The sequence below is a fragment of the Triturus cristatus genome, chromosome 12 (assembly GCF_964204655.1).
Source record: "Triturus cristatus chromosome 12, aTriCri1.1, whole genome shotgun sequence".
Taxonomy (NCBI): Eukaryota; Metazoa; Chordata; class Amphibia; order Caudata; family Salamandridae; genus Triturus; species Triturus cristatus.
In genome coordinates this window covers 738837320-738850362 of record NC_140595.1, presented here as the reverse complement: position 1 = coordinate 738850362, position 13043 = coordinate 738837320, and positions in this window count along the sequence as shown.

Below are 13043 nucleotides of genomic sequence, written 5' to 3'. Positions count from 1 at the left end.
CCACGTAAAAATATGATAATGTATTTAAAATTAAAAAGGGTATTTCTTTAAAATGCAGTCGCTTTCACCTTAATACAACCAGATTATTTTGCTACAGTGCAAATCCTGAACTCGTTTAATGGAAGGTTTCCATATTAGTTAAAAAAAAAACGAGGCTCGGTAAAATAAAATATCTGCCTACGAACACAATTTGATTAAGCGGAGAAGCCAGGATTGGTCCCAGGATTTCTGGTTTCACATTTTGAAATTCATCCACTAGATGGCTGCCTCTTTCTCTCCATTCAAACACCAAAGGTTTATGATTTGTTTTTAATTTTTGACAGATGATGGTAGAGCGTGGGTGGCAATCAGGAGCCACATGAAAGCTTGGCTCGTTTTGGGCTCGAGGGTCGAAGAGAACCTCGGGCTGAGCCAGAGCTAGGCCTCTGATTTGAGCTTGGCTCGAGCCTTACTGAAGAGGCTCGCCCACCTCTAAGAGTATGCAAAAGAGTACTTACTAGAAGAGTACGTTTTAACTACTCCAAAATGCTTTAATGAATATTCCCCTCATTGTGGAAGTCCCTCCAGTGAACCAGCAGATGGCAGTGTACTGTTTTGCTACTGCTAACGTTTCAGTGATGTGTGCTAATTCCTAAACTGTAACTCAGACCTATGTTTCCAATAAATAGATGTTCTTGTAATGTCGTGCATGCACATTTACTCCTTCTGCCACCCCTCATTGTTTTTCAACGTTAGTGCCATCCATATGAGGAAGCAGCTTTAATGAAACCTGTGGCGCGCCCTTGCATCTGCACTATCCTGGCCATGCACATACTACACATTGCGTCTTCAGCTTGGGTCTGATTGGTGCTGGAATTCGAAAAACTTTACTCTGTAAACCCATGAATTGGAGGTTAAGGTGTGGCAACAAAATTGGGGAGGTGTCACAAGAGAAGCCATTAAAAGCAGTTTAACAGTCAACTTATACATTTATGTTTTTTAAAACTCTTCTACAAACAAATTTGCAACAAAGAGAAATATGACAGAAAATCTGTTCTGACTAATTGTTTGCAAAGGCTTTATTTTGAAATATCTCATGGGGTTAAGGCAGCTGCTGCAGAGAACTTTGTGTGCCCAGAAAATCTCAGAAATAAAAATAAAGGTAAGATAACTCGGGTGATTAATGTACTTGGTGGAGACATCTGTGTTTGTCTGCCCTCAGATTTGACTCATAAAGTAGCATTAGGGGTTAATGTGTCTCATGCAAAGTACATCATGGAACATGCAGATGACTGATTTGTATTTTATGCAGATAAGTAAGTGAGTTGCTAACTTTAACACAGTGATCCTTTTAAAACTAGCAGTTCGAAAACTGCACTCCTTCTAATATAACACAGTGAGTCATGAACTGGCATCAAGGCCTTGCATGCTATCTGCAAAGCATGGGTTTAAATCCTTATTTTTTTGTCAGTCTGTTAGTATTATAAGCTTGTTAATAAGGGTTTCTTTGGGTAGCAATAAAGTTTTACAACCCCAAGCACAGTGTTAGGTTTAAAATCCTGAGTTTGTGTTTCTCCTGGCAATGCACTCTTAAGAAATGATCCCTGCCAATAAAGAACTTGTGTGAATCCTACACCTAGAAACCCTCATTGTCTTATGTAACATCCTGTGCATTGATTTACACACTTGATTTATTGTCCGAGTATAATGAAGCCAGTGGCGTAGACTGCGTTGGCCGGCCGCGGTGGGTAAATGCGAATAGAAGAGCGGGGGTGGGTCAGGGGGGTGCTGGTGATTCCTGCCGCTGCCACGGCAGCAGGTAAGTGCGGGGGGGCGGGGGGGGCGTCACCTCCAAAACTTATGGCACCCGGGGTGGACCACCCCCCTTGCTACGCCACTGATGAATGTGTGTGATGTAGAGTGCTCAGACACCCTACAGTGGGATGAGTAGTGCTATTAAAGAATTAAATAAAAATAAGCACTATTTAAACTGTTATATGCATAAATACTCGCACAGACAGATACATCTGACATTCTTACAGTGCAAGCATATCTCTTTTTTGAAGTTTTATTTATGCTTTTGTTGGAAATATTTGAGGAAGCGATGCATAGTACTTGTGAAGTATTAGCAAAGCTGTGTGCCTTTATTGCCTTCATTGCATTAGTTTCTAGGTGTTAGGCTCCAAATAGCTCCCAACCAGGATCATGCTCGAACAAATAGAGCGAATTGGCCCCTTAAAGTTGGCCTTTGTTTTGAGCCCGGCTGAAATCTGAAATAAGAAGGCCCTCTCACTGCCTGCAGGTCGCTTGCCTGACCAGAAAGCAGCCAATGTGCAGCCACAGCTGCACTGTGACCCGGTGTTGGCAAATTACACCGGGACAAATTCAGCATATCTCACTGGGGCCCCACGGATCCTGATCTAGTTCACGAATAGCTGCCAGATGCATGATAGGGCTGGCTTTCCCTCGCTGAGTCTTAAGGGATCACATCAACGACAAGATGAGTCGAACCCAAGCCCTGAATCACTGCCGCATTTTTTAGGTGGCTGCCTCTGTGTACCGGGTCCTTTGCTGCCAGACCCCACTCACTGTATTGCGGCTGTTGATGTGTGGCCCTTATTCTCCCACGGACCAGCCGATGTGCGTGCAAACTCTGCGTACTGCTGCACCATACCTGTAGCAGTGCGGATTGCTGCAGCTATAATCCTGCATGCTTTTCAGTCGTGACATCTGGGACCAAAAATCCTCATGGGAGACACGTGGTCTCATCACATATTATGGGTTTTCTGCTCACCTGTTGTCCCAAAGACCCGGAAGTGGGTCTCTTCATCACCCCCGTCAGAACCTCTTTCCGAGGGTCATGGGGGATGCAGCGGCTACCAAACCGTGGGGGTTGAGGCCCTTTACTTCTGATGTCTCCGATGCCCTGACTTACTATGGACTCTGAGTAACTTAGCCAAGTAACCCTTCTGCCCTTGACTCTCAGGGTTGCGTGGTCCAAGCAGTCCAAGGCTCCCTCAGTGGGGGGGTTGGTGGTGTGGATACAGATTAGTGAACACGGACGGGCTCACAACTCAAAATCATTGTCCAGCCAAATACTCACATTTATGAAAAAAGAGAAGTGTTTTATTTGATCTGCATGCCACACAAAGGAAAACTACAACATCGACAAACAATTACAGAGCCCTTCCTTAAGGTCGGGCTCTAGTGTTTCTTTGGAGGTTCCCTGTCCCACTCACTCCTCATGTTAGCAATTGTGGTCATTCCCTGGTCACTACTAGTAACATCCAGAGTATGCCCCACTAGTAACTCATGACTCAAGAGTCCACTATGACTCTAATTTAAAGTCAGTAGTGTTCTAATGCCACAGCGCTTCTAGCAGCAAGCTCTCCTGGGGCCGACAGGCCCGAAAGCAGTCTTACCCTCTCCAGCAGGAGGAAAGTGTTCAAAGTTCCTGAGTGCCCCATCTGCAGGTGCTCGCAGCGGCTGCAGCCAAGTTCAGATAAGTCAGCCTCATGTGGACCAGGCAGCTGCACTCAGCGGGGGCAGAATCTCTCACTGGCGGTCGAGCTCCTGAAGCAACTAGAGGTTTCCTGCGGCTCCTCCTACAGGCTATGTGTTGGTTTGGCTCCCAGTGAGGGATGGCTATGACAATCCTGTCTTGAGTCCCTCACCTGGGGAATGGAGCTCCCATGGCATCTTTCTTTTTCCAGCGGGTCAGAACAAGTCACAGTCCTTGGTTCTTCCGGTGACCCCCTCTGGCATACAGGGTCCCCACAACTCACAGTCCAATGGTGTCTGCCCGATCAGTGCGGTAATTCCTCCCACAGTGGCCCTTTCTGGATTACAGGGGCATGGCAGTCTTTCCCTGGAGGCCCCCCTGGCTCACAGGGTCACCGCACTGCTACCGCAGATGGCCCCTTTTTGCATCGCAGTTTTTCTCAGGTGGCCCCTCTTGGCTCACAGGTTTGCCGCTCCTCTACCACACATGGCTACGGAACCTTCCTCAATGGCAGTGTCTCTCCGGCAGCCCCTCCTGACACATGGGGTTTCCTCTTGGTACTGCACAGGGCTACGGGCCCTGTCTGCACAGCAGCACAACACATGGCTGAGTTCATGGCAGCCCTCTCCTGGCATACAAGAGTCCCTAACTCTTTCCTGCACATGGGCAACAACCCAATTGGCGCGGCAGCCATTTTCTCGCGCCTAGCACAGAGTCCACTTGACCTCGCTCCCTCTGACGCTTTCCTCTTCCTCACAGGGCACACTGTGCTTGGCAAGCGGGCAGATGCCGGCGCTCCAGGGCTAGTGGTCTTGGATCACCTGGGTAATGTTCTCTCACATAGGATGGAGACTAGCAGGCCTTGGCCCCCAATCGTGGTCACAGGCAGAAGTCTTGCAGAACTTCCCTTCCTCACGCAGGCTGCTTGGCAGATGACAATTTCTGGGGTCTCAACCTCCCCTTCTTAAAGTGATTTAGGGTCTGAGTCTTTGAAGGTTTATGTTGGGGTTCTGCTTCTTTTGAAGTATATGCTCTTTTGCTCCCTCTTCCTGGTAAAAATCAGTCTGTCACAGCAAGAGTGTCTCTTAAGCTGGTAGTCCCGCAATACTGCCATGGGAGTGGCTATAGTTCACACCCGGATGTCACCCACAGTGATATGTACATTAAAAGGTTAGACCACGGTAGCCCAGGGCTCCCGGCCCTAATCCTTATTATTCTCGTATTAGCACCATCTCCTTCCTGAGATGTGCCTAGGACCCTTCCTTGTGACCGCTCAGTGAATTAAAGAGCACCCTTTGAAGTGTGTGCAGTGGAGTCCTGGTCCTCCCCTCCCCTGTGTGTGTTCCACCCAGGTTACAGGAATGCGGCAATTCACAAATCTGTCTGGGTGGATTTCTCTAGGTCCTCTCCATGTTTCACCATGCCGGCCTGGGGCCGCCAAAATAGAACCCAGGGCCCTCCATGTATTGCACCATCCACAGGCACACACACACCAGTGAATATATACTGCATACACTCCCTGCACAGTACTGTATCCTCCATGTACTGTACCACTCACAGGCATACATGCATCCAGCATCTGCATTTCAAATCCACACACTGCCAAGCACTGTATCCTTTATGATTTGTACCACTCAGAGGCACTCATACATCCAGCATATACATTTAACATGCACGCACTGCATCATTCATGTATTGCATCACTCACAGTTCCACATACATTCAGCACATGCATATATTCTGCACGTACTGCACAGCACTACATTATTCATGTACTGTACGACTCATAGTCACATGTATCTACAGTAATGCATACACCATGTATGCACTTCTCAGTACTGCACTATCCCTGTATTGCATTCTTCCCAACCACACATAAACCCAGTGCAGATAAACCGCGTCTGTGCATGCAGCCTTTCACACCAGTCCTATGTAGGCCAATGGGTGTGTTAACACAAGGCAGACAAACTTTAAAAGTGAGTGAGCCTGTAGGCCTTGCTCGAGTGACACAGGTTAAAAAGGACCTGTCCACTCCTCCTGATCACTAAACGGTATGCTGCAACCACTGTACTTGTGCTGCTCAACTCCTGGTGAAGGCAGTATCCTTCCACCATTATGAGGGTAGGGCTTTGGGCGCCTCTTTCAGTCCAACATGACCACAGTCGTTAAGACAGGCCTATGCCATGGCAAACACACAGGATCCGTGTTTGCCTATGACAACAAAAGATCAGCTTTAGGGATCCTGATATCAGTACAGTTGGGTACTCTTATTGATTTTCTTATATTCAAATAAGACAGAGGCAAGAGTCATACTCCCTGACCATACCAAAGTGTCTGTGAATCATGTTTTGTTATAGAATACCAGTGTTGTTAGTTCTGCCTCCCTTACAGCTGTTGCAATTCTCTCCTGTGACTCCCTTCAGCAGTGCTTCACGTCTCTCTTTTGAGCCCCTCCACCACCATCCATAGTGTTGTTTGAGAAATCTGGCATGGTGTTATCACCAGCACCTAAAAAGAAACTATGGGTCGAGTGTTTGAAAATGTATCCGCATTCTCCTACTTCTAAAGAAACCTACACTAGACCCTGATTACCTCACCACCTACTGACCCTTCACTCACCCTACCATGACTACCAGTCTGGCATCATATCACACAGAAGCATGGAGACCACTATCATACACATTGTAGGTGATGCTCTGTTGACCTCAGATGGAGATGACCCCTGCCTCCTGATATTGCTGGTCCTCTCAGCTGCCTTCGACACAGTCGACCATCCACCCTCGTATGCACCCTGAAGTCTCAAATGGGATTCACATGCAATATCCTTCACTGCTTCTCCTCCTACATTTACAAACAACACCAGTTTGCTAGCATGCTCCCCTCCAGGTCACAAAAGATGCCTCTCAGCTGTGGAGCCCCTGGGGTTCTATACTGTCTCCTGTAATCTTCAGCCTTTACATGGAGCTGCTTAGTGCTCTACACACAGATAACAGCATCAAGATTCACCAATAAGCAGATGGTACACAACTTGAAAGTCTCCTTTGCTTCAGCCATCCAACCCCTCAAGCACTGCTTGGACATCATCCAAATCTGGCTGTCCAGTGCCTACATGAGGCTCAACCCAACCAAGACAGAATCAGTGCTATTTGCCAGAACAACAAACAAGATACAATACAAGTCTAGCTGAATGACTTGAACCTCAACAGCTTTGAATACCAACGTTCACAGAATGCAAAGTCATTTGGATTCACCCTCAACATGAACATCATCCTTAATTGCCCCCCAAAAAAACCTGAAAAAGTATCCCCCTCCCAGGGAGGCGTCCCCTTGGTTCACTGCTTAATTGTCCAGAGGGGCTGGACTTCTCAAGTTAGTACATGAAACCAAAAGTTTATACTGCTCAAAATAAAGTTCAAATCCACAAGGTAATCGAATTACACAGGATTTATTCAATCATCCTGGACTTTTACGATTTCAACTGAACATTCCATTTTCCGAAGCGTAATATGGAGGATACAAATCATATGCATATTCAAAGAACCCAATGCATTTCGGGCTAGTTTAGCCCTTCATCAGGGGTAGGTTCAATTCTCATTCAAGCACGAACGATGATCTGAGTTCTTTCTTAGAAGTGTGCAAGCCGGGGAGCTCATGGATCAGCAGGTCCCTGCAGGGAGGACCTTTGATGAAGTAAGTGGAAGGTGCCGTTCAGAAATGCGGCAGCTACCCAAACGGGAGGAAGGAGTGGGCACTCTATTTGATATTGCCCGATTCCGGTCACATCTCTGACTGGTACGTATAACTTTGTTGTATTGCTATATTATGTACATGTTTTATATATTTTGTACAATTCTAATAAACAATGGGAGGTTGGAGTGGGCACTTCAGCCCTAACTTTCACAAATGAAGGGAGAAAGGAGCGGGCACTCAATATGATATTGCTAAAGTGCTGATTGCGGGCACAACTCTGACGTATACGTATACCTTTGCCGTAACACTAACATTTGTACTAATTTAACAAATGAAGGGAGGATGGAGCGGGCACCTTTGCCTTTTCCATAAAGCTTTGCACATGAAGGGAGAAAGGAGCGGGCACTCAATAAGATATTGCCAGTTGCTGCCACAACTTTACCTTCATTTCCTTCCACGTGTATCTTGAGTAATAATAACCTTGGCCATAACGCTTTAACTTTTGCATATCTTTGTCACCCACAGAGTGTGACAAGGCCTCCCTCCTGTGCCCACTCTGGGAATCCGGTGCCCTGAGTTACAGGGGTGAGTGCCCTAGGAATTTCCATACCACAACAGGTATGAGAATGAATGTGAAACAGAATGGGAAGTAACTGGTTGGACAGATTGAGAGTATATTGTGAATTAAATAATTAATGCCTGCACTAACCCATAGCACATGTGAAAGTCACAGGAATGTATATAGTATTGTATACTTGGAGTACAAAGGATACAACCACCGCAGCAAGATGCTGAAACAATGGGGTTATATGGTGAAAACACCCACATCACCACAACAGTGGATCTAAAGAGATCAGTGTGAAACTGGTGATCAAATGTTAATCACAATGTATATGATAACAAATGCATATATTATGTTTTTTCTTTACATAGGTAATTCCTCATCGAGACCAGTGGCAAGTATTAGGCTTGTTCCAGTTTTTAATCACCTTGGAGTACCTTAAACAAATAGTTCACACGCTCTCACATCTTTGTGGGAAGTAACTTCTTTACTTCCCATCCTGACGAAAGCCCAGGACCTATTGAGGCCAGATAGGAAGGGCTGAAACATGTTGGTGCTAAAGCTATGGTCATAGGACCATCACATCCTTAACTCCCTATTATATATATTTTAACCTTCCCTCCCACTCCATCATTAAAGGTTTCTTTAGGAGTGGGTGAGGAATTTTCTCTTTAACAGTCCGCCCCCATACACAATATCTTCAAGTGCTCCTTGAAACACAGTCGATCCCACCCTGACTTTTAGCAGTCGGGGTGAGCCCTATGATGAAGCATGTCACTATTAGAGTGAGTGAGGGCTATTTAAAGAAAAGGGTTTCTTTCCCTTCCCACTCGTAGCAACAGGTTGGATATATTTCATTTGTTTCTCTTGTGAACTTTGTTCTGGAGAGGATCACCACTACACACATTAGAACCCCCATCCAATTTCGATCACTCTTTCGTTGCTTGTCCTAACTGAAGAGAAAGCAACAATTAAACTACAGAAGGGACATTCTAGTGGTAAGTAGTATATGAAATAGGGAGGACGTGTCCTTTCTATCCTCTTGATTGAGAACCTCTCTACCCGCCCAAGACCTGTGGATCCCAGAATTTGTGAACCAGAAACAGGATGACCTACATTCTAATGGAACTCCATTGCCTCCCCTTGACTGCCCACATCATTTTCAAAACCAGCTGCATCATTTACAAAGCCTCCACGAGCAACTGCCCTTCATCTCGCAGGCAAGCTCATCATCTCTGGTGGTTCTCGGCAAACTCGCAGCCAGTACACCATCAGATTGCAGACTAAGAAGTAACAAAATAGTATGCCTTTCCATCTATGAATCCAAGATCTGGAACAGCATCCCCGTACCCAACAGGACCACGCTAATGCTGCTCCAATTTAGGAAAGATTCGAAGACTCACTTCTTTAAAGAACACTTTGTCACAATGAATTAACAGTCCACAACCCAGCTTCCTCTCCTGTTACTCATTGACTTCATACTGGTCTTTGATGATGTTGAGCACTCCGTTTCCTTTTGACTAGTTTCATGCTACAGAAATACCATATACATACATACATACAAACATACATACATACATACATACATACATACATACATACATACATACATACATACATACATACATACATATATTTTGCTGCCATTGAGGTGGCGGAAGACAGGAAGGGGGTAATGCAGGTTCACCTCCGGAGAAGACATCTTTAGGCTTTCCATGACGCTCACTGAGGCCAGGCCACAATCCACCTATACCATATACCAAAAGATGCTCTTCTGGCAGGGTTTCTGAGTCTCAGGCTTGCCAGTGGAGGTGGCCACTCTATTTCTGGCCGCGTAGGCCTAGAATAAACTCATGGCCAATCTATCAAGCATCCGGAATGAGCTACATTTTTGTAAATAACTAAAAACCTGGTTGTTTTCTCTTCCATAATGCAGCAGTGTTCTAAGGTTTACTGTTTTCCCTGTCAGTGGCGGGATGCTCCTAGGAACATCTGAGCACTATATAAAACTAACTCATTCATTCGTTCATTCATTCATTCATTCAGGAATAATAAATTTAATGGGTGTTAATACCAAATTGCATTTACAACGAGTCTGGAACGTTAAACTTACATTGCAGTACTTGAAATGTCAAAAACGGATTGTTAAAAATTAATTGACTAACACACTTAATATTTCTGTCTAACCATCACATTAATGTAAAACTATTATTAATCTTAACTTTTTGTTATACATTATGGGACAAAGTATATGATACAGTGCTATTGAGTAGTTATGCAAAAGAAAAGGCTTTGCCACTGTACTAGAATAATTAATTACAGGAGAGGAAAGTTATTTAGGTTTTTGCGAAATGCATAGAAATTTCCATAGGGAGAATGGGTATATTCAATAGTGTTCACTTTTGTGTCATATGTTTTAGTTCTAAAGGATGTCTTCAGACAGAACGTGCTACATGTGTTTGATAGAAAAAGCTGAATGATAATTTATAACATTGGGAAAATTAGCTCTCCTGTTATTTTGGATTTATTTGAGCTTATTTAACAAAATGCTCAGTTTTTTTTTATTCCAATGAAATTTAGACAAAAAGACTGTCAATTCCTATGAAACACATTTGAAGTAGTTTTACTGGAAGCATAGACAAGTAACAGTTTATAATAGGAAATGTCATACTTTTTACAGTATCTAATCAATTCCACCCAGATAAAAAGAGGCCGGACCATTTTTAGACAATAATCCTATTTTTAATCACCTCAAGATAAATAAGAATCATATCTCTAATTGAATTTGAGCAAAAGATCCCTAGACATTTAAACCTCGGAGAGCTCTTAAAATTGCATCTATTAAGTGGCATGACTTACATGTTGTCAATATTCATCATCATCAAATCCACTTTATTCGATTACTTAAAATCAAAAAAGTATACAAAACATATAAAAACAATTTAAAAACATTAAAACGTTTCCATTATTAAAAATAATATATCACAGTCAACAATAATAAAAGCTAATTTAGTTCCTCCCGTGTGGCCACCTGTCGTTTCTTCATAGACCTAATTGATGCCACAAGAAAACTAGCAACACAAAACATTGTTACAGGGGATTCCATTAGTTGAAGAAACAATAAAGCAGGTTTAGTTTGAACAAAAGCTTTCTCTTTCAAAATAGGGAAAATGAACTTTTTCCTAGCTTCATGGTAAAAAGGGCAAAAAAGCTTAAAATGCGTGGTGTCTTGGGGAGAAAAATCATCACATTTACAAGGGGCCTCATCTTCCGGTCTAAACCAACCCTGTAAATCACTTAATACTAAGTGAATCTGGTCAAAACGAAATTTTGTCAGTAGCCATCTGTGATAAGGATTCATAACTATAGACAAATAGGGATGCATGGTCAGAGACATAATAAGCAAGAAGTGAGCCCTTACAGTAGGTTGACTTAACTCCTGGGATTCACGCTCAACTTCGCAGTGCTTATTAAAATTTGTTTTAACCCATTTTAGGTCGGCTTTACTTAGACCTTCAGGATTGGTGAAAATCTCTGGCCGCCCAATTTTCTTAGTTGACATTTTAATATAGGACAGCCACTCGATTTCCTTCATATTGTCCAAATTGATACAGTCCTTCAGGATCCTATGATTCAACTTAAGATTCGGGTTTGTCCAAATTCTGATCCACAGCAGGATAGGCGCTATTTTTATAATATCTGAGATATAGCCTGTCCCTAACTCAAGATGGATCGAAAAGGTCGCAGTGGATTGAGGGAGGCCGAGAAGAGCACGTAAAAATGTATTTTCTTCTCTTTGTATGGGGTCAGATTTAGTATGTCCCCATATTGCAGCCCCATATCTTGCAATTGAAACAGTTTTAGCCTGATGTATGGCTAAAATGGCTGCGTATGGTTTTCCTCCTAATCTTTTCGCGAAACCCAATATTGCAGCTGAAGAACTGCGGACAGCATTAACCTTAATAGAGAGTTGCGTGCCCCAACTACCTTTATCATCAAAAACAACTCCCAAATATGTGAACACTTTCACCCTCGAGATTACTTCACCGTTACAGTGGAAGGTTTTAAGGTGCTTTTTCCCCTTACCCAATGACATAATGTGTGATTTGCCATTATTAACCACGAGGTCCATGGAATTCATAAAATCCCCAAAAGAATCCAGTAATCTTTGTAACCCAAGAGGTGTCCGGGCCAGTAAAACTGCATCATCCGCGTAGAGGAGTACAGGTATAGGAATACCTCCCACACGTGGGATATCAGGTGTGGCAGATAACAATTTTCCTTCCAAGGCATTTATATACAATGTAAACAACATAGGTGCAAGAATGCAACCTTGGCGCACTCCTCTGCCAGACTTAAAACTAGCTGTACATTTTCCCGCCTGAGTCATCCTTATAGAGGCACTCAAGTCTTTGTGTAAATCAGCCAGGAAGTACACAAGGGGCCTGTCAAGTCCCAAATCCAGTAACAAGGACCATAGCTTTGACCTGTTGACCAGGTCAAAAGCCGTGGACAGGTCCTTGAAACCTAGATAAATCAAATGTAAATTAAGGCATTGATCCTCTGTGCCCCGCTCCGCTCTAAATCCGTACTGGACGTCGGTTATTATATTTTTCTCAGATGTCCAGCTCGTCAGCCTGCCTAAGATAACCTTCCCTAGGATTTTAATGGAAGAATCCAACAGGGATATGGGTCTGTAGCATCTGGGGTCTCCCCTTTGGCCCTTCTTAAACACGGGGATTATGATCGAACGGGACCATGACTCTGGGGGAGCAGTTACAGCCACAGTATTAAAAACATTCATCAACATTTTTGCCCAGTACTCAGGGTTGGCTTTAAACAGGTCCGAGGGCACCCCATCTGGGCCTGGCGCCTTGCGGCCAGCCGTTCCCTCAATCGCTTTTCTCACCTCCTCAATATTAAAAATAACAGGGGACAACGGAGGATTAGAAGTAGGTACCTCAAAGGTATCCAGCTCAAGATTACTCCCATAGATTTTTTCAAAATGGCTTAACCAATCCTCTTCTGATATGTTAAGTTCTAAAACAGAATTCTGCGAGCCAGATAACAGAGGAGTATTAATGATTTCCCAGAATTTGGAGCTATCTTTCAGAGTAGCCTTATCCATCAAAGCAGCCCAGGCTTCTTGCTTAATTTCCCTTTTCCGCACCTGCACTGCTTGTGCATACTCTTTCCTTAGTTGAGTAACTAACCCTTTATTCCTGGGACTATCATTAAGAGCCTTTTTAAGTAATTTATTGGCTTTGGTACAGTTATGGTCAAACCAACCAAGTGCAGGATTATTTTTAA